The sequence below is a fragment of the Nyctereutes procyonoides genome, unplaced genomic scaffold (assembly GCF_905146905.1).
Source record: "Nyctereutes procyonoides isolate TBG_1078 unplaced genomic scaffold, NYPRO_anot_genome, whole genome shotgun sequence".
Classification (NCBI taxonomy): domain Eukaryota; kingdom Metazoa; phylum Chordata; class Mammalia; order Carnivora; family Canidae; genus Nyctereutes; species Nyctereutes procyonoides.
Genome location: NW_026575046.1, coordinates 12,197,572 through 12,218,740, shown reverse-complemented (window position 1 = coordinate 12,218,740; position 21,169 = coordinate 12,197,572). Strand labels below are relative to the sequence as shown.

General features: G+C 42.3%; 1 protein-coding gene across 1 annotated transcript in view; it reads right to left on the bottom strand.

The window, feature by feature from the left end:
- CDH6 (cadherin 6) overlaps positions 1-20,936 on the bottom strand; it is a 125,380-nt gene extending 104,444 nt beyond the window's left edge. Inside the window, exon 1 of the mRNA XM_055325721.1 lies at positions 20,834-20,936. The gene's annotated coding sequence lies outside the window, so the exon portion shown is untranslated. The remainder of the gene's footprint in view (positions 1-20,833) is intronic.
- Positions 20,937-21,169: the final 233 nt, after the last annotated feature.

Sequence of the window (21,169 nt, the reverse complement as noted above, 5' to 3'; positions counted from 1 at the left end):
GCCTTTTAAAAATATATGGATGATATTTTGTTCTCCTTAGGATGTATGAAAATGGCCTGCAGAATTTAATCCTGAAAAATGCTGAAAACAAGACTGGTTTAGTTGTTTGACATGTCCCCATGATCTCTTTCTCAAATCATCAACATTGCCCAGTGCATTTGGCTTTTTACATGCCTCCTGACCAGTTCTTTTCTTTTCTTTTCTTTCTTTTCTTTCTTTCTTTCTTTCTTTCTTTCTTTCTTTCTTTCTTTCTTTCTTTCTTTCTTTCTGGCACAAATTCCTCTGTGCACCTTTATCATCCTCAAGGCACCCTCTGGTAAGCCATGGTCCATTAAAGATGGGCCCTAGCCCCTTGAGTTGTTCCAGAACCCAGGAATGTTTAGCAATCATTTTCCAATGAGAATTGGCAGTTGCCTGCCAGGACAGGATGTTATGTCAGCACAAGTGTCAGCCAAGGAGGGAGGTTTCTGAGAAAGTAACTGGCACATCAGTTAGGGTCGGGAGAAAATGAAAGATGCCAGTGCAGGCGGGAGGAAGAGGGCAAGGTGCTCTCCAGCAGATAGCTTTAAAAGTAATTTTTAACCAACATTCTTTAGGAGCCTTTTGGAAAGCAGATCCCCCTTTCCAGAGGCATCTGCCAACTGACAGTACAACAGGAAAAGAGGAAACTACTTCCGAAAAGGCTTTAAAAAGAGACTTTTAGAGGCTGTTAAAAAGACATACAATCACATTCTGCGTAAGTCTGTTTAAGCAGCAGCTTACTGCTCAGGCTGGGCTTCTTTCACTTTACAGCCTGCTGTTTTCCCTTTACCCCCCAAATCAACACCCACTCTCCAGAGCCCTTCACCCAGGAGCTAAGCAGCACAGCACCTCTCTTTTCTGCCTATACTCCACACAGGATGGGGACCCCAATAGCTGTTCCCTTATGTGTGGCCTGGAGATGTGGTCTCAAATTTTACTCTTTCATTTTTACCGTAAAATGTATCTGTCCCACCTCTGAGTATCTGCGACGTGTACTGCTTGGGAGATTTTGCGATGGTGTATTGCAGCCTTCGTTCTGCGCGTTCACTGTTTGCATTCTAATGACCTTTCCCACCATCCACTGTCCAGCCGGCGAAGTAGCTTGCATCTGTGTTTTTAGATTTAAGGATGCGTTCAAAGTAGACCCTATCAGTCCTTTTTGAGACAAAGTTCTCAGTGATGGCAACAGGAATTATGTTCACCGTTGTATCTGCTGTAATTAGCATTTCGTCAGCAAGCAGTCAGTACTTGCTGAAAATAAGAATGAATACAGGAATGAGTGAATATGAATATCACAAGAATACGAGCTGGGAATAGTGAGGGGAGGTGTTCAGGAGCACATACTTGGGCTAGAAAAATAGCTCCAGCCAACCGGTAGCATTGATTTTAGACTTGTAACTCCCTCATTTATTTTTCATATGCAAATACCTTACTGGGGAGTGTTTTCCCAAAGAGAATTTTGGGGCAGCAAAGCAAGAAAGAAGGAGAACCAGTTCAAGGAAGTGTTATCAAGTTGGCTACCACTTCATGAAATCACCCTAGAAACCCTATGAAATGCATCACGGGACAAACTGCCAGCACTTCAGGATTGTATATGGTTTTCGCATGAAACAAGTTCCTGTGGTGTCTCGCTCTGTGCCATCAACAGAGAAGCCCCAGGGTGGAAGGCAGGGTGTGCATGACCCAGGTCCGACACAAAGCACCATCAGGTTGCACCTGCAGAAGTGTGTCAGAACCTGTGAAGAGCTGGTCATCATGGCAGTGGCTGGAATGAGAGACAGGTGAAGCCAACCAGATGTGAAGTGGTACCTGGGCGATATCTGATACAGTCCCCCATATACTAACATACTACATGGAGCTGCTCATTTTTAGGAAAAAAGATGTAAAACATTTGAATTCATAGGTTGAAAACTAGAATTTTAAGTATGGTGTTTAGGAGTGTAAGTTGTGCTATTAGTAAAACCGTATCATTATAGAGGGAGAGAAATAGAGAATTAGACTCATCTGGCTCTGTGTGTGTCTTCGTCTACTCTTATTTTTGAGCGATATATTTTCAGGAGACCTTACAACCGGAAACTTGCCTGGAGGGACCTGTGGGCCTTATGTTTTCCCCACTCATGTTAGGGGAATGACTGCAAAGGAATTATCCTGGGCTTGGTGCAGAGTTACCTGGATTATATTTCTGGGAAATCTTAATGTCGGCTTCTGAGATGTCCCAACTGATGAATTTAGGGATGAACCAGAGCCTCGGAGCAAAATCACGTCAGCTACGCTGGTACCATGAATACATACGCATTAGTCTTCTGTGGTCTACCATAGCCTACCTCTGACTTTGTGCTTGCATGTCAATGAAAATAATACTGAAAAATTTATGTATTTCTTCCATTAACGGCTAAAATATTTCACTCTAAATTTGTTGTTAAAAAATAATGCACCTCCTGGCCAATTGTGAATATTAACATTAAAACAAACGATCAAATCCCTTAAAAAAGATTCCAGTGGAATCTTAATGCAGTAGCAATCCAATAGCCACAATGTCTCATTTAAAAATATGTGAATAAGATCATCTTAATAGTCTGAAATTTTACACCATTGCTCTTCATGAATTCATTTCCATTCAACTTCCCCCACATATTTTAATGTAATGTAGTTTTTTTTTTTCTTTTTATGCTGGAACATCTCATATTGATCACATACGCCTTGCAAAAATTATGTACATGAATTAAAATCTGAAATTAATATATTTTTCCTGGAAGTCTAATAATTTTGTTCTGAGCAGATTTAACTTTATCACGACACAAAGCAACTCTGCAAATTTTTTTGTAGTTATGTAATTCTATCTATACACATAAAAGTAACTTTATATGAAAAAGGCTCATGGGGACACCTGCCTGGGTGGCTCAGCGGCTGAGCATCTATCTGCCTTCGGCTCAGGGAGAGATCTGGGAGTCCCAGGATCGAGTCCCCCATCGGGCTCCTTGCAGGGAGCCTGCTTTTGCCTCTGCCTCTCTCATGAATAAATAAATAAAATTCTAAAGAAAAAAAGAAAAAAGAAAAAGGCTCATGCAAATGTATACAGTGCACAGGGGCTGCAAGCCTGGGTCCCGCCAGGCACCAGGCCGGTGCAAAGACCTGACCCCGGCCGAGCTGTAGCAGCTCCGTCGGGGCCCCGCGTGTGGCCCCCGAGGGCGCGCCCTAGGCCCTGGGTCTGCGCCAAGCACCCCCCCCCCAGGGTGGCCCCCAGGCCGGGGTGCCCGGCAGGCCGCGTGGAGGGGGGGGGTCTGTGCCGCACCCTAGGGCCCCGCCCGCAGAGCCCTCCCACCCCCAGGGTGGCCCCCAGGCATGCAAAGCGCGGGGGCCGCCAGAGCCGGGGGTCACGGCGCTCACGGGCCCAGGGCGCGCGCCGGGTGAGCGCCAGAGCTCCCACGCGGGGACCCCGCGGCCCGGCCGGGGGGCTACGGGGCTTGGGCGCGGGTGGCGGGGCTGGGGGGCCCGGCGAGGCCCCCGCGCCTCCTGACCTGGGCGGCGGGGGGCGGGCGGGCGGGGCTGGCGCGCCAGGGCTCCCCCGGAGGCACCCAGCCGGGGTGCCGGGGCCCTTCCCAGGCCGCTGGGCCACGTGCGGCTGTGGATTTGGGGGGTTGGTGCCGCCGGGGCCTCCTTATCACCGCTGTACTTGAGGGGTCTCTGCTGCTGGAGCTGAGGCGTGTGCACGTGCCCGCGCCGGTGCGTTCCCGAGGGCAGGCGGGCGACCAGGAGAGAGGGAGACGCGCAGGCCGGCGCTTGCTGGTGCCAGAGAAGCCGCGTCTTTCGTTTTTTCTTTTTTTCTTTTTAAAGATATTTATTTATTCACGAGGGACCCAGAGAGAGAGGCAGAGACCCAGGCCGAGGGAGCAGCAGGCCCCACGCAGGGAGCCCGGCGCGGGCCTCGATCCCGGGTCTCCAGGGTCACGCCCCGGGCTGCAGGCGGCGCTAACCGCTGAGCCCCCCGGGCTGCCCCTTGTCTCCTTCGGACCCTAGTTAGTTGGCACCTTTTGCAGCCTGAATGAGGAGCCCAGCTCAGGTTGCAGGGTTTTCTGGGGAACAATGCTGAAGAGGCTCTGAGGAAATTCCGAATTTAAGCCACATTTGGCACGTTCACTGTGTCAGCCACAACACGATTCAGTGCGTAGAATTACGGGCACATTGCCCCCAGTGGCACATTACATTTGTGACATAAAAAATGTGCTTCATTCCAATCAGTGAAATTAAGAAAAAAAAAATAGCTTGCAGCATGTTAACAATAACCCCCAAACCTCGATTTGATTGGAAATTTGGAAGAAATAGTGGTAACAACAGTAGTAACAGCAACAGAAACCCCTAACACATGGGGGGGGGGGCACCTCCTACACGCTGAGCGCTCTGCTGTGGTTCTTCTCAGCCTTCCCTTGGCAACTCCTCCCCACACCCTTATGGACTTGAAACTATCATTATCCTCATTTTATTGGAGTAAACTGTGCTATGAGAAATGTCCAACAGGGTTATCCGTCTGGCGTACAACACAGTCAACCTGGGATTCTTTCTGTTAGGCAGAAGTAGGGCAGCTTAGAGGTTCCAAGATAAAGATGCCCCCTTTCCTTGATATTTCATTCACTACTCATCTCCTGATTAAATACAAAGCTGTTATGGTCTTAGTCCCTTAATTCTGCCCCCAAATTGCTAGGGGAAGAAAAGAGAGTGAGACATTTTCGTCATAAACATTTGCAGATAGGTGGACTCACACTGTGGCAAGGTCAGCTCTAAGGGAATACAAATAAGATTAGGAAAAAAATATAAGATTTTAGACTTTAGACTTTATTACAGGATGTTTCAGAACATCCTGTTGTGTGGCATACATCACATCCACATTAATGCATTTGGAAAAAAAACAAAACAAAAACACAACACAATCTCAGAACCTTTTGCCTAAAATTATCCAGACAACAGGGGCAGAGCTCTGTTGGGTTTTCATTTTATGTTTTATAATTATTTCTTACTGTTTTGAGTTGGATTTAGATAAACATCTGCATTTCAGCTTATTTGCCTTTCAAATAAAACCTAAAAAAAAAAAAAGGGTTCTTAAGGAAGGATTCAGGTTATTTTTAGCAATAAAGAGACAAGAAAATTGTTTTGTGATGCTATTTTTAAACACTTTTAAAATTTTTCTTAAAGCTCCAGTGGTCAGGACAGTGCTAAAGGCAAAAATGTTGCTTTAGAAAACACTTCAGAACATGCTAGAAAAGTTAAAGTCCGAGTCAAGCCACTGGAGAGGAAAGAAAGTGCTCACATGGCATGATGTCTTTTGAATCTCTTAAGATTATTTTCTAAATGAGACTGTAGGAACAAAATGAAATTATACTTTCCTTGCAGCTAGTTAAGCCTCAAATGGCTAGATGAAAAAAATGTTTTCTTTTTTGGACAGTGATGAATTTCTAGTGTATTCCCAAAACAAATACACCAAAAACCTGCTTTATGCACAGAGTAAACTGAGATAGGAATAGAGGTCATTCAAATGGTTTAAGTATCATTCTGATTGCCATTTTGCAGGTAACTCTCTCTTGGAATGGAGGATTTTGGTCTTATTTATTTTATTACCTTTAAAGCTATAGTTTGTGAAACTGAATCCCATTGAAGTGCTCACTTATATAATATAGTACGTGAATCAAGGGAAGCTGATCCCAAGAATGGCTCTTTAGTCTAAAAAGCCAATTAGCATATGGGATTTCCATGCAGTTAATGTATTAAGAGTGGTTGCATGACCTAAACTGGCTTAATCGGACTGTCAGACCAAAGGGCATTACCCTTAATTCCTGATTGTGAGAGAGGTTTCTCTGTCTTCTGCTACACAAGAATAAGGAAGTATGTGGCCCCACTTGTCACCAGCAACCATGTTAAAGGCTGAGATTTTAAAATCCCCGGTTGAGTGATTTTGATGCCCCAGGTAGGGGGATGAAGAGACAGAAAGATCCTGAGTTTTTGATCACACCACCACTTAGGCGTGTGAGTCACTTGAAGCCTGCTTTCCTATGGACTGTCATGTAAAATGTAATTTTATTTATTTCTTAATGCAGTTTGAAATGGGATTTACTCTTTCCCATAACCCAAAGCATCCTAACACAGGCTGAAAACACTTAGTGAGAAAGCGTACGAAGTAATCAGATCTTTAGGATGCTGAACATGAATTAGCATAGCTTGCTTTTCTGATCGCCTTTCCTCTGTTAATAGGCTTACTTATTGGCTTCCCCTTTACCCCCACTAGCTTAATCACTCCTGAAAATCCTTTAATTCTCTACTTAACCATTCTCAGGTTGGGGATGTGAGTACAGGAGAGGACTGCCCCTAAGCGGTGCAGATTATTTGTGTTAATGAGTGATGTTACTGATTGGAAGGTGTTAATCAAGAGAATGGTTGAGAGGCAGAGAAGAATCTTGGGAGCCACTGCTTTAATTTTGCTGAAACCTTAATTTCTACTCTGTTTCCTCAGAAGTTACAATGTCCCACAGTTTTGAGATGTAATAGAAAAATTTGATAGGATATACCACCATATCTATCCTAGTCTAGAAAATCCACTTCTATAAAACAAATCATTGTATTGTATTGATTAATAAGTTTAAAATTCTCTATGTATCTTTGACTTCAGGCTGATGGATATCACATTAAAAGGGAAAGTATAAAGAACATCATCCAAACCTCTCCCACTTCATCTCACAACTTTACAAAACATTTGGCATGCTCAGATAGAGCTGGGCTAAGTGCATATTTCATTGCCAAGCAATATTCATGAAGATTCTATCCCATGCATTGACTGCCACTTAAGGAATGAAACAGGACTACATAATCAGTTGAATTTAATTCAATCTATTTTGTGCAGCCATGTTCAAGGTTATAACAAGGTATGTAGAATCTTGTATTAAGCTTCGTCATAGAACCTCAAGGCACATTTCCAGGGTAGAAATTTAAGGGAAAAACTATTTTGCTCACAAAACATGTACACAAGAATGTTCCACAGATTGTTTTGTAGATTCAGTTTGATGTACTACTATGGGTGGATTATAAGCCAAAAGATAATCAAGGTTTATCATACTAGCCTACACAAAAGAGAGAAAATATATGGCCACAGTTTTCAACCTGAACACATAAATAAAAACTATAAATGATTCTATGCCTTGGTGTAGAGTGACCAAATGTCAACTTGTAGATAAGAAAACATCCTAAATAAAAACAACCTCAAGTGTTGTACTGGGAAACCTACCAGTTACAGGGTCTGTAACTATTTCACATATTGGGCCAAAGTCACCAAGGTTGTCCTAGGGATATCACCCTTCTATTGGGTGTATCCCTTTGGTCTGGACAGTCTGGAAGGCTGGCACTGACTTTCTTGCTGCTTAAGTGTATTCCTACAATGTGGGTCCAAAAAGAAATCTGATCATAAGTAAAGAAAACGAACATCCAACATGAATAATATAAAAACACATTAATGTAGTCTAGAATAATGTGTTCTTGCCAAAAGTCAAAAACAGTGCTAGGCCTTAGTGGTAAAAGTAAGACCCAGAGGCCTCTCTCTCCAGAAGCTCACAGGTGATGCTTATAGGTGAGACCCAGATGATCATGCAGAGACTTTGGGAAAGATGCGTTTACAGTTGCATTGAGGTGAAGTAAGGGCTATTAGAGAATCATACAGTGAGAAGTCTAAGCCGAGAGCAGGTCAGCTGAATGAAGGTCAGGGAAAGCTTCTGGGAAAAATAGACTCTTGCCCTTTTTTCCTGAAGATCCAATAAGATTTGGCCACGTGAAGACGATGAGTGGGGCTGCCAGAGGCAGCAACCCGAATGGTTGTCCCAGTGTGCACCAGCTGAATACTCTACAGAGTTTAGGCGTCAACCATTGAGCAAAAGGAGACCCTAATCTGTTGCGTGACTAAAAGACTCAAGACTAAAAGACTCAATCCTGACAGAACATCTGTCTGTTCATTAGGTAAGTTTCTAAAATGGCATTTTTTGAGCAGTCATATTTTATATTAAATACATATTGGAACCAACCAGACATCCTAGTGTAGTATTACCCATGGCACTGGAGACAACGCCTTGCACAAAAGTGTTAGTAAATGCTTCTTGAATTGAATTGAAATTCTATCATCTGAACCTTAATTTCAGCTGGTCTTCCTCTGTAAAGTGACTTCTTGCTGAATATATTTCTACTGGTCAATCTATGTAAGGCTTTCTGCTGCACACCAAGCTCATTGGTGAAATTGCCGGGATTGGGGGAAGAAACACTGTGAACATACTCTAGGGCATACCATCAAGAGTAAAACTCTAATAAGCTTTTGGTATGAGTGGCTTTGGCTGTGTGGCTGTTTCTGCGCTGGGGTGGAAGGTCAGAAGCCAAACCTAAAAAAATGATTAGATTTTCTCCATTTCTCCCTACAAATCATGATGTAACCCGAAATTAGTGGCTAGTTTCTATATTCATGTAAACTGTAACTTGGGAGAAGACAAGACATAATCAACTCTGAAAGTCCCATTCATTATCGACCAAGCTGGTCCTACTGGCCTACCATTAGTAGAGCATGCATTCTAATGGTGCTGTGTTCCTTCACTTTGTTTTTAAGTTCTGGCTTCATGCTTAGCAATTCTATTACTCTCTCAACATTGTGGATAGAGATTTACCTAATTGTTGGCTAGTAAAGTTCCAGTTTTATTTTGTACTCCTAAATCTGTAGTCCCTATAGGATTTATCTGGTATAGAGTATGAAGAAAGCATCTATTCCCCCCAAATTGCCAGTGTGTGTCTGTCTTGTCAACCGCTGGCTCTTCTTTCTGCATGGGACACAGGAGGTCTTCGGTAAATATTATAGAATGAAAAAATTAATGAATGATGAATCTGAACCTCCCAAATACTCTTGCTGGGTTCCCTTTGGGGACCAGCATTAAGTGGTTGCAAGACTAACTCAAAATACAGTGAATAACCAGGCCTAAAACTAAAATGGGGCTGATGATATCTGGTGTTCTGGGCTATCATTAATGGATGATTAATTGTTATGCAAACGTACTGATATAATCATTGAGGGATGAAAAGGAAGGATGTGTTTTCTTGTTTTCTTCCTAGTTGTATTTCTGAATTCTGAGAAATGTGTACATGTTACATATATTATATACATTGCATATCCCCACACTTTATTTTTGGATTTGAGATACATACATTTGAATCTATCCACCCACCTATCTGTATCTATCATCTGAGTATATATACATGTACATATATACGTACATACATATTAAGCATAAAAAGCATAAGAAAGAGTATTGGCCATCAAAACTGGATTTAACTTTAGCTCTCATAGGTACAGCTGACCCTTGAACAACATGGGTTTGAACTGTGTGGGTCCACTTATACGTGGAGCTTTTGATAAGTAACGTACAGTACTGTGAATGTATTTTCTCTTCCCTAAAATTTTCTTTTTTTTTTTTTAATTTATTTAGGATAGTCACACACACACACACAAAGAGAGAGAGAGAGAGGCAGAGACATAGGCAGAGGGAGAAGCAGGCTCCATGCACTGGGAGCCCGATGTGGGATTCGATCCCGGGCCTCCAGGATCGCGCCCTGGGCCAAAGGCAGGCGCTAAACTGCTGCGCCACCCAGGGATCCCCCTAAAATTTTCTTAACAACATATTCTTTTCCATAGCTTACTTTATTAGAGGAATACAGTATATAATACATATAACATATAAAATATGTGCTAATTGACTCTTTATGTTATGAGTAGGTCAGCAGTAGGCTATTAGCAGTTAAGTTTTGGGGGACTCAAAAGTTATACCCAGATTTTCAACTTTGTGGGGATGGTGCCCCTGATCCTTAAGTTATTCAAGGGTTCAACTGTACTAGCTGTGTGTCCTTGGGTAAGTTGCTTAACGGCTCTGTTTTCCAGTCTTTAAAATCAAGAGGATTGGTCAGAGTATTGATGTGAACGTTACATCCCTATAAGACACTTAGAACAGTGTCTAGAATATTCTAAGTGCTAAGTGTTAGTTTCTATTGTTACCCTACTCTGTTTTCCCAATCATCTTTCTTATTTTCTTATTTCACAATATTTTTAAAAGAACATAAAGGATTATTTGAATGCAAGCTGAAAAAAAAATCACTCAGCAAAAAAGCAACTGCTTTATTTATTATAGAAAACATACAGTAACACGCATAGATACTAAGACTGTAAAAGAAAAAAAAACTCAGAATAACAATGTTTAGTTTATGCTTGAATTTTTAAAAATAAAATATATTGAAAGTGTAAACTCAGAGCCACTTCCTGTTTCCAGACAGAAATTAAGAATTAAAAAATCAAAATGACAGACTTCTTGCTAATCTGCTTAGGAAGGCATAAATTGTTAATCAGGCTCCAGGCAACATTGTTTCATACCAAGTTTAATAAAAAGTCTGCCTGAAGGAAGAAGAGGTCTGGTGGCCCGATTTTGAAGCTGGGCAGCTCTGTTTACATGCTTAGCCCTTCTAGCTCTTGGGACACCATGGATAGGGTTTCCTTTGAAATCAGCTCCTTTTGTAGGAGTCAGAATTACTAAGAATGATTAGCGTGGGATAGAAAAGTTATATTTTTTTTCCACTGGTGTGAATGAATTTGAAAATGAAATAAATTGGAAAAATATTTATTTAAGAGAATCTTTGGCTGCTTGTATGACAATTCCACTAAGTAAGCTTATTGAGCCCTCACTATGTGCTTATGTTTGCTAGTGATGGTTTCATCTAAGACTGTGATCTGGGGATGGAGAAGTGATATTTTAAAGCCATTTCTCCTTTCTCCCCAGCCTGGATTTATCTATTCCATAAGGCATCTTACATGTGGATCAGGTGGGCTCTTGCTGTGCAGAGAATCAAGTAAAGAATTTTCTAAAAGTCTTGGCATTGTTTTTAGGAGCACTTGTCAATCAGGTAAAACCTAAATTGGAAAGTATTTGACAAGCACAGTATCTTTTTAGCAGTTGGAGCCTCATGGCTGCTTCTTTGGATGGTTGAATTTAAAAGCCTAAATTTCGCTGCTTGCTTTAAAGTCTTTCTTAATAGCATTATAGATATTAGTGTGTATTTCTCAATTACAAAGCAGGGCAAGTTTGGCTCTTGTTTTCTGTGATTAGTTTCTCTAATCAGCTATGATGAAAAGATTGTCATATAGAGAAAAAAAAAAGAAGAAAAAATAAGCCTTTTAAAAATCCATTTTAATTTACTGACAAATTGGGAAGGAAACATATGTTCTATAAATGTTTGAAACATTCAGGGTGCAAAGCAAACTTCTTGTTCTTCAGGGCCCAATTAATCCAGCATAGCGTTTCAATGATTTCTCCTCTCTCTGTCCACTATGTAAAACTCTTCCATTACATCATGTTAAACTCCATCGCTTGAGAGCATTTTACTCTTAGGTAGCTGTGTTCACCTTCCTATCTTTTTTTTTTTTTAATTTATTTATTTATTTATGATAGTCACACAGAGAGAGAGAGAGAGGCAGAGACACAGGCAGAGGGAGAAGCAGGCTCCATGCACCGGGAGCCCGACGTGGGACTCGATCCCGGGTCTCCAGGATCGCGCCCTGGGCCAAAGGCAGGCGCCAAACCGCTGCGCCACCCAGGGATCCCCTCACCTTCCTATCTTAAATAAAGTAACAGTCCTATAGAGTGTTCTGTTTGGTGAGAAAGTGGATGTTCACATGATCACCAGACATCTTGCAGTGTCCTTCCTTCTATTGTGGTCATCTCTAATTTAATTCCATTGTTTTTTAGAACATAAGGTACACACACATTTAAATTCAGTGGGGAGAGATTTTAAGAAAAACAAACCATGGTGCTATTTGGAGAGATATTTTGGAATGTGGCATCTGAGAATTAAAAGCAAACTTGAGGAAGAAAAGCAGGTCTCGTGAGATAAAATTTTTAAATATGAGATCTGTATTTGGCATGCCTGTACTTCTTTCAAAGATAGTTGACCTGCAGGTAAATATACTTCCTCTGAATACTGCAGAGATCTGGAGGTTTGGGATCACCTCCTCCTGGTGACACTAAGCAGTAATGGGCTCCTTGGTTCTGCTGCTTTAATTAGGGCCTGCCCCAAATATTTTTTTTTTTTTTTTTTGTATAAAAAGGCAGATAAGAGAAAGAGAGTGAAACTGTGGTACTGAAATTTATCATTAGGTCTCCATCATAGAATTCATTCTTTATGAAACGCTGACAAAAATCCCAACTAGATACTTTTAAACAAGCAGTTTAATATGAGAATAATTGTTGGGAGATACAGTAGCTTGACTTGGCTCAAATTAGGATTCAGCAGTAATACTCCAGTCTTGGTGGGTTTTATCATTTTGCATTGGTGATTACTTAGTCTGACCACACCATTTTGATCTGTGTTAAATTAGAACCTGTTGCTAAGGAGAGCTTAGAATATTTTAGTTGAATGTGAAATTGAGCAGTTTCAAACATTTTATAAAATGGATGATAGTAGATTAATGAAACTCTCTTTTTTTAATCCTGCAAAAGAGGTTTAAGCTTTGCAGCTAAAAATACGATAAGCTCATTTTCATGACTGAAATCTACACTATAAGCTAGAAGGCAATTGCTTTTTGAAGTAAAAATGCAAACCTTAAAATACAATGCAGCACCTTAGAAAATTTGTGTTTGTCCACAATTATGTAAAGTGCACTTTTATGGAAAAAAAATAGGTATCTTTTTTTGTAATGTGAATGGTTAAATTGAGCTGGGTTTTCTTCAAGTTATCAAATTAGATACGAATTTAAAACTTCATTTTGTTTTCCACGGAATAATCCACTATGTAATTGAGTAGACAAATTCATTGTTGATGACACATTCTGGCCATGAGCTCAGCAAAGCATACTTTTGGAGGACTTATATATAATCAAGGACTGTATTAGCATTGCAAACATTAGTATTAATCTCTATAAGGTTTAATTAAGGGATCCAAGGATACCTTTTGATTGAATGACTTTTGTTTAGTTTGTCTTTTTGGCTGTCTATTTGGCTTTTAAATATCATTATAAGTCCCCTTTACTTTTTATTCATCCAAATAAGGAAGAGAAGTAGGTCAATCATTTTTCAACATGATGTTATTCATTATCTAACTCAGTGGTCCTCAGATTTTTGGATTTCATGGAACATTAACAGTTTCTTTCTTTCTTTCTTTTTTTAAGGGGGTAGAGTTGACATTGGTTTTCTTGCCAGGTTTTAATTTTGCTAAGGGAAGAAACCCCAACATAATCTATCCATACACTTTCATGAAAGAATTGACATTTGAACTCCAAAGAAGTGGGAAGGTCACTGAGTACTTAAATTAAATAAATTGAGATATATAAAAAAAAACACAATAGGTTGTCATAATTTCTCATATCCAATCACTGACCAATAAACTATTGCTTTCAAAGATGGATACTTTGGCTAGTCTGGAGAATCACTGACTTCTTTTTTTTTAAAGATTTTATTTACTCATGAGACACACACACACCCACACCCCCCCCCCCCCCCCACACACACACAGAGGCAGAGATACAGGCAGGGGGCAAAGCAGGCTCCATGCAGGGAGCTCCATGTAAGACTCCATCCCTGGTCTCCAGGATTATGCCCTGGGCTGAAGGCGGCTCTAAACCGCTGAACCCCCCGGGGCTGCCCAGAATCACTGACTTAGATGGAGCTCACTCAAAACAACCATCAGACCATTAAAAATAAAATGAAAACCTAAGTTTTATAATGTGCCCCCCGCCCCAATAGCGATCAAAATTTTGAAGGAAAAAAATAATTCTTTACAACAGGAGCTTTACAAAATGGTACGAAGACACGAAATTTCTAAAGAAGTCTAAATCCTCATTTTCTCCATAAGTTTCCATGTCTGTTCCTTCACAGCATATTTGTAAAAAATAATATTATAAAGTTCCTCTTTAATTTTTAATGCCATAATTAAGTGGTGATGATAAAAAGCAATATTGCCCAGCAACTAGAAGTTATAAAAGAGAGCGATAGAGATAACTCATTTACTTCTCTGGTCATCATGTATCTCAAATGCAAATGATGGGTGTTGGGTAAAGTTATTTCTGAGCTCCTGTCTGTCTCACATTCTCTGATTTTATTTGTAATTATCACATTGTTCATGAAAGCTAGATTAACCGTGTGACTTTCTCAATGTTGGCAATAGAAAGAATAGAGAATGGCTCATCAAAGTCAACCATATATGATATTATTATATTGTTAATAGGATGTCTTCTGTCTCTACCTCAACTTTTTTTTAAAAAGATATATTTATTTATGTTAGAGAGCGAGATGGTGAGAGAAAGCATAGAGAAAGGGGCAGAGAGAGAGGGAGAATCTCCAGCAGACTTTACACTTGAGCATGGAACCAGACAGGGGGCTTAATCTCACAACCCTGAGATCATGACCTGAGCTGAAACCAAGAGCTGGGCACCCAGCCACCTGTGTTCCCTAGGCACCCCCCGCCTTTTTTTCTGGTGTGAAATTTCACTGGGTAAAGAAATCATTCAGAACAGATATTAAACTGTGATGGTAATGAAATAACAAAATTATGATCATAAAAGAAGAAAGTCATTATTTTTACTCATCACATATGACCTTACTGGGCTCTACCCACAGTCCTAAATGCTATGTACAGAGTGAGCATATCGAATGCACTGAGAAAGGACTCAAACCTTCAGAGGGTACGGTGCAGGTGGGATGCCCCATCAATGAAATGAGTTGTTGTCACTTTTAGCTACCTTCCTCAAATACTCCTCCAACACCTGGCTATTTCTGAAGGCCGGAGAAGATCATCTATTCTCTTACAAAAAGTACCGTTATGCTCAAATGGCTCACACGGTACTTTTTACTACAATTACAAACTGTAAGCATACTTTCAAGTAGTTTCTCAAAACTGAATAACCTACAAACATTTTCCTTAGCCTTAAAATCTGCATCGCTTTGGTCAAAATAGTCAAATCATTCCCATGTACTCTTCTGCTATGCATGTCTCAGAGTGTCACACTAAATTCTAAGAGATCACAAGTGTTTGTAAATAGCACATTCATTAAATGCTTAGCTCAAGCAGGAATTCCCTGGAAATTCAAACCAAAAAAGGGATAACTGGAAAGGACAGAAGTATAGCATTTTCCTTTGGATTTAGTGTGTAATCGTTACTGTACAGAATGCTATAAAATACTTAGAACAGCATGTAACATGCAGAAAAGCTCATGAAAAGTTTATTGTCATTTACTTTATAATCACCATTATTTTTTGAATGTATAAAAATTCTGAGCATAATGGTCAGAATTTTTTATCTTGGCTATCGTATATGTATATTATATATGTGTGTGTGTATGTATAGACATATATATATATACACACACATATATATGACATACTTGTTAACAGGCATTATGGGGTGGGGGCGGACTCTCTTGCTAGTCTTTCATGATGTACCACATACAGAATCCAAATGGGTGACTTATATTTGATGTGTATCAGTATTTTAGACTTTGGTTTGCAGGTGCCCAAAGATCACACAGTATGTCTATTTGGCTTGCAAGACAATAAAGATAATAGAAGGAAAAGAGTCTGTATTCTTCAAAGCACTAAGAAAACCTCTTTCTTTGATTCTCCTGAGATTTCAGATCACTTTTTAAAAAATGTACTTCTTTGGTTATTTTATGACTCATGCAGGATCATTTCCTTTAGATGGTGATTTTTTAAAGGATAATTTTCAAATTTGCATTCCGTAATAGAGAAGGATAGTGTTTATAAACATGTTAATGATGTTGCGCTTATAAAGTTGAGTTTAATAGTAGCAGGATTTATAAAGTGCAAAATGCACACTGTGTGAAATCAGCAATTTTGATTCTATTTCTATTCTTATGTTTCCTTTTTTTGTACAAATTCACCTCCTCCTCTCTTTTCATTTTACTCGTACACCTCCTCAATTTATTTTTTTCTTGCTGTCTTCTATTCCTGGAACTTATTAGGCCTCCTGAACATCTTTTGGACAGATCTACCAATTTAGGAAATTATAGAAAGAGAAAAACACAGTGCTCTTTCAATATGAACTATGAAGACAAATCGTACCCTGTGGTGGCTACCTTTATACTCCTCATCTTCATGAGATGCTCTCTTCCACAAGATGCATATGGTAGGTGAAGCTTGGGACCCATGCTGCCCATTTATACTGCACATCAAATTTAATAGTAACATTCTGGCTTTAATTAAACCCTTCCTCTTATAAATCTCAGCAAGGTGATCTGATTAATAGAGGAAATAAGCACCCAACAGTGTTAATATGAAGATATTAAACAGATGAAACAAGGTGATATAATCTGGAATCTGTGGGGATGGGGGACACAGCACCCTCTGCATATGCATCTAATTTACATATATGCACGTGTGCTCAGCATTCTTTCTTCAGTGAGTTTTATTTGTTGGAAGAGTTAAAAATTTCCAGGACAGTACAACTAGATGCTGGCTGTTTCTGGTCCCCTCTGCCCCAACCGTTTTGGCTTTAGTCCATTTTACCTTTTGTAGTAAATGAAGGTGTACCAGCTTCTTGAATGGTTATTTGTACAAATTTCCCCCTCTTATCTTCCTACTTTGCGAGTGATGCGGTTACAAGGACTGTATACACTTGGCTCTACAGTTAATTAGGGACAAGCTGAAGTTCCTCATATGACTGCTTTCAAAAAGGGAGCATTCCTTAGGAATAGGACTTTTAAAATGTAGGCCAGTTATCTTCATAAGAGGAAAGCTCAAACAAAAATATTACTGTTCAGATCCAGGGAAGTGCCTCAACCTCATCTGTCTTCAAAGTAAAATAAAATTCCCATTGGAGAACAAAAAGAGAAATAGAGGAATGAAGAGGAAAAAAACCAACCCAAGTCCTACATTTCTGAAATATTTCCTCACTGCTATTATTGGAACAGTGTCACAACTGGGTGCTTGTACGCTCTCTCGCTCTGTGTATGTGTGTGTGTGTGTGCGTGCGTGCGTGCAAGTTTTACTATTTTTCTTTCAGCAGTGTCCCTATTAGCATGATGTTCTTGGGTCTTTGTATTTAGAATTATTATTCAGAAAAAAAAATTTTAGACCAGAGGAGGTTTGATTATCTACATTTTCACCTTTTTGTGAAGCAAATAAGGTAAGCTCAGTAGACACTAGCTAGGCTGAAACACTATTAAAAATGCCATTCAGACTGAGTCACTGTTCGTTATTTTTATAAGCGAGACCCTAATTCTGATCAACCCCAAAGAATGGGCTGCAGTGACTAAGCAAGCAGCACAAGGCAACCGGCTTCTGCCGGATGTTATCTCATTTGGAACACATTTCAAACTTTAGAACAGATTTTTAAATTGGAAGTTGAAACCTGCAGACTGTCAGCAGAAGAAGCTGATTCACCCCTAGAGAACTTACTTTAAGTCCCAGGCAGAGTTTTCCAAGGAGTAGGTTACCGAACAGGTGTTGTGGTGCATCAAAGAGAGAAACAAAAACACCTCACGGAATAAGGGTGATACATGCGTCCAAACAAGATTTGGACTTCTAATATATTCTTATTTGAATGGGGGATTCCCTTAATTTAGAAGTCTTTAAGTTCAATACACTTGTGAATGTTTATGGATCTCAGAAAGGCTAATTAAATTTTTTTCAGCAAATATTTCTTCGGTGCTGGTGGGGGTTCTTTGCATGGAACTTTTTGCGTCATGACAATAATGCTTATTCTGATTATTGGATACATTTGAAGGAAGGCAATACAGTCTTGGTAAGGCCAGGAATAAGGGAAATCTTATACTGATGGTGGTGAATTCTTCATTAATTGGCTAATGCTTTCGTTTGGAATCATAGAAAAGTTACCGAAAGCCTAGATAACCAGAGAACTGTGCGGATACTCCTGAGTTCCTCAAATTAGAGGAACTACACGCTTGGTAGCAAAAATAAGGATTTTTAACCTGGCATAGAGGTCAAGGTAGTACTTGGAGGACATTCACTCATCTATGAAGAAAAAGCTGTTATACACACGTATTATCTTAGATCACAAAATCCGTGATGCCACGGAGCTACAGGGAGAAATGCATGGAGTGACCCACTAGAGGTCCCTTCCAACTAAAAAAAGTTTCCATAGTTCAAAGGATGCAGCCTTCGTGAGTTGGCATTCATGACTGCAAAGCAAGTAAGGGCCAGAAGGGGGGACCACACGTTTCATTTCCTTAGGAAGACACAGGGTTTTATCCAGAATATTTGTCACATTTTCTTTTTAAAATCCCTATGTGGGACACTCACTTAGTTAGCTTTAATTAGATATTCAGAACTTGTTCTAGCTTATTGATACATTTGCCATAAGGAAGTATCTTTTGATGTCCTGGAACTGTACTTGCGCTTTCTAGAAATTTTCTCTGTGTCAGGTTTCTCAGAGCAGTATTTTGCAAGACAGACTTTTTTTTTTTTCTTAAAAAATGAAGAGTGCCTTAAAGTGAGTTTTTACTCGCAAAGCTGATGGAAGTGGTGGGTGGAGGAGGTAAGGTGCATGTTTTCTGATAGCAGGCAACTTGGTTGAAAATGATTTTGTTTCTATACATTATCTTTGCAAAGTTAGCATTAAGAAACGTAATTGCAATAAATTGATTTAAAAGCCGGATAGTAAAGGGACTCAAAGTCCCTATAGAGAATCCAGTCTGTCACTTATAATGGCAGTAAAAGATAATTATTTTTAGACAAGTACAGTAGAACTAAACCATTGCCATTTTCCTTAAAAAATGTGCTGCTGCTTCTCATGTTTTTCTGAAGAAACTGGTTACTTCCTCTGCTTCAAAAGTATGCCATGAACCATCAAAATAGGTAGAAAAGATATGCCTTTTATTTTCCCCCAATACCATTTTAATTGGAACACACCAAAGAACAAAAGGGAGATACAATCCCTGTGCAATTCTATTTTCCAGTAAATTGTTGGATTTCTTTTAAGTCTCTGAGCTCTGCATTGAAAACCTGGCCTCTGGCATAAACTTTGCCCTCTTCCTTTTGACATAATGAAGACATCTGCTTGATCATATCCCCTGTCTTCACACAACTTAACTCTCCGAGTCTCTCCAATAAGCAAACACAGAGCCATGCAAGTGCTATTACACAAAGGATGACACTCGAGCTAAACTGGAGGAAATATATATATTTTTTTTCCTTCAGAGTAGAATCCCAAAGGTTTTCCTTTTCAGGTAAACGTGTCAGCAAGAAAAAAAAAAAAAAAAAGGAAATAAGCAATCCTTGGCTTCCATGTGTTATTCATTCTTAGAAGAGTTGAACATTTTCTAGGTATATCTCTGTGCTCCTTTTCTGACACAGAGAGGAGTTTATTATCCCCCCCCCCCAGATAATAAGCAGAAAGCCCATATTTCGGGTGTGCGCCCCTCCAGAGCCCCCATACGTGTACACAACCAGCCACTCCAGCAATATTCCAGATGGGAAAACAAAAACAAAAACAAAAAAACCCTCCTCTTTCCCATTTTAGGGGCTTCAGCACGTGAAAGTGAAGACTGGCAGGGACAACACAGGGGTGATGTACTTCTACAGTGGGAAGATCATAGTTAAGATGGCTTGACCAAAAAAAAAAAAAAAGAAAGAAAGAAAGAAAAAAGAAAAGAAAACGAAAGAGACAGAGAGAAACGTGTGACTGTTCCACACGATCAAACTTCTTGGTACTTGCGTTTTCTCAGTAGTTAACTCCGGTGAACAGCCCTTTGCACTAACAAGGACCAGCGTGTAACTCCCCATAAAATATGGATTTTATTGCAGCAGCGACAGCGCCTCGGAGCAGCGAGCGGACCTCCCGGGCAGCCTCCGCCGCCGGAGCCCCCGCAACCCTGCGGGAGAACACCCGAGCACAGGAGCGCCCCCAGCTCTCGGCTGCCGCAGAGCCCCCCGCAGCGCTGGATGCTGGAGCCACCCCTGGGGCGGGGGGTCCCCTCCGCCGGCCTCGGACCCTGCAGCGCGGCACGGCTCAGCTCCCCAAGCGGCGGGGCGGGGCGGGGGCGGGGGCGGGGGCGGGGGCGCCCGGGTTGGTGCCCTGTGCCGGGCCGGCCGCCGCGGCGCCCCAGGAGCTGCGCCCCCCGCAGGACCCTGCCCGGGCAGCGCGCTCCATTCGCGGGGTCGAGCCTCCCTCTCCCCGCGCGCGCCCACTGCGCCCCGCGCCCCGCGCCCCGCTCCGGCTCCGCGCCGGGTCGCCCCCGCAGCTCAAGTTTCCCCGCTCGCGAGCGCTCAGGAGTTCGCAGCTGCCTGATTTTCTGCCCTCCCGCCCCCCGCCCCCGCCCCCACCCCGCACCCCGCACCCCGCACCGCAAAACCCACAAAGGCAAGAAACGTAGCTCAGCCGAGCGGCCTCCGCGCCGACCCTCGGGAGGGGGCAGGTGGGGACCCACCGAGCCCCGCGCGGCCCCGCGGGTCCTGCACGCCCAGCGCCCCGGGGGCGGCGCCGCCAACTCGGCAGACGCGGGGGCTCCGCGGCCCGGCCCCGGCCCCGAGGCCGAGCTCCCCGGGACCCGCGCCCGCCCCGACCCGCGCCGCCGGGCTGAGCATCCCCGCGACGCCCGCGCCCGGCGGCGGACGGGCTCCCGCCTGATTGGCTTCCAGCGACGCTACAGAATTAGAAAGAAAGAAAAGAAAAAGAAAGAAAGAAAGAAAAAGAAAGAAAAGGGGGGAAAAAAGAGAGAGAGAGAGCGAGAGAGCGAGCGAGCGAGCGAGGCATGCAGCAGCCGCAGCCCCGAGCGCCGGCGGGGACCCACCTGGCTCGCCCCGGCCCGGGCCCGCCGCCGCCGCCGCCGCCGCCGCCGCCGCCTCGCTGCTCCCGCGGCCCCGGGCTCCGTCCGCCGTCCCCGCCGCCGCGCCCCGAACTGCAGCTCGCGGGCTGGAAGGTGACGGGCTCGGGAGAGCGGAGCCGGCCCGCGCGGGCACACGCTGATTTGCAAGTGAATGAAGTGGGAGGGAGCGCGGAGGGGAGGGCTCCGCCGGAGAGGCCCTGCCCCTCCCCCCACAGAAGGGCTCCCTGTGTCTCCAGTCCCGAGCCAGGGCGCCCGGGAACGCCCCCCGGGCCGCGGCTTCCCTTTCCTTCCTTTTTCTTA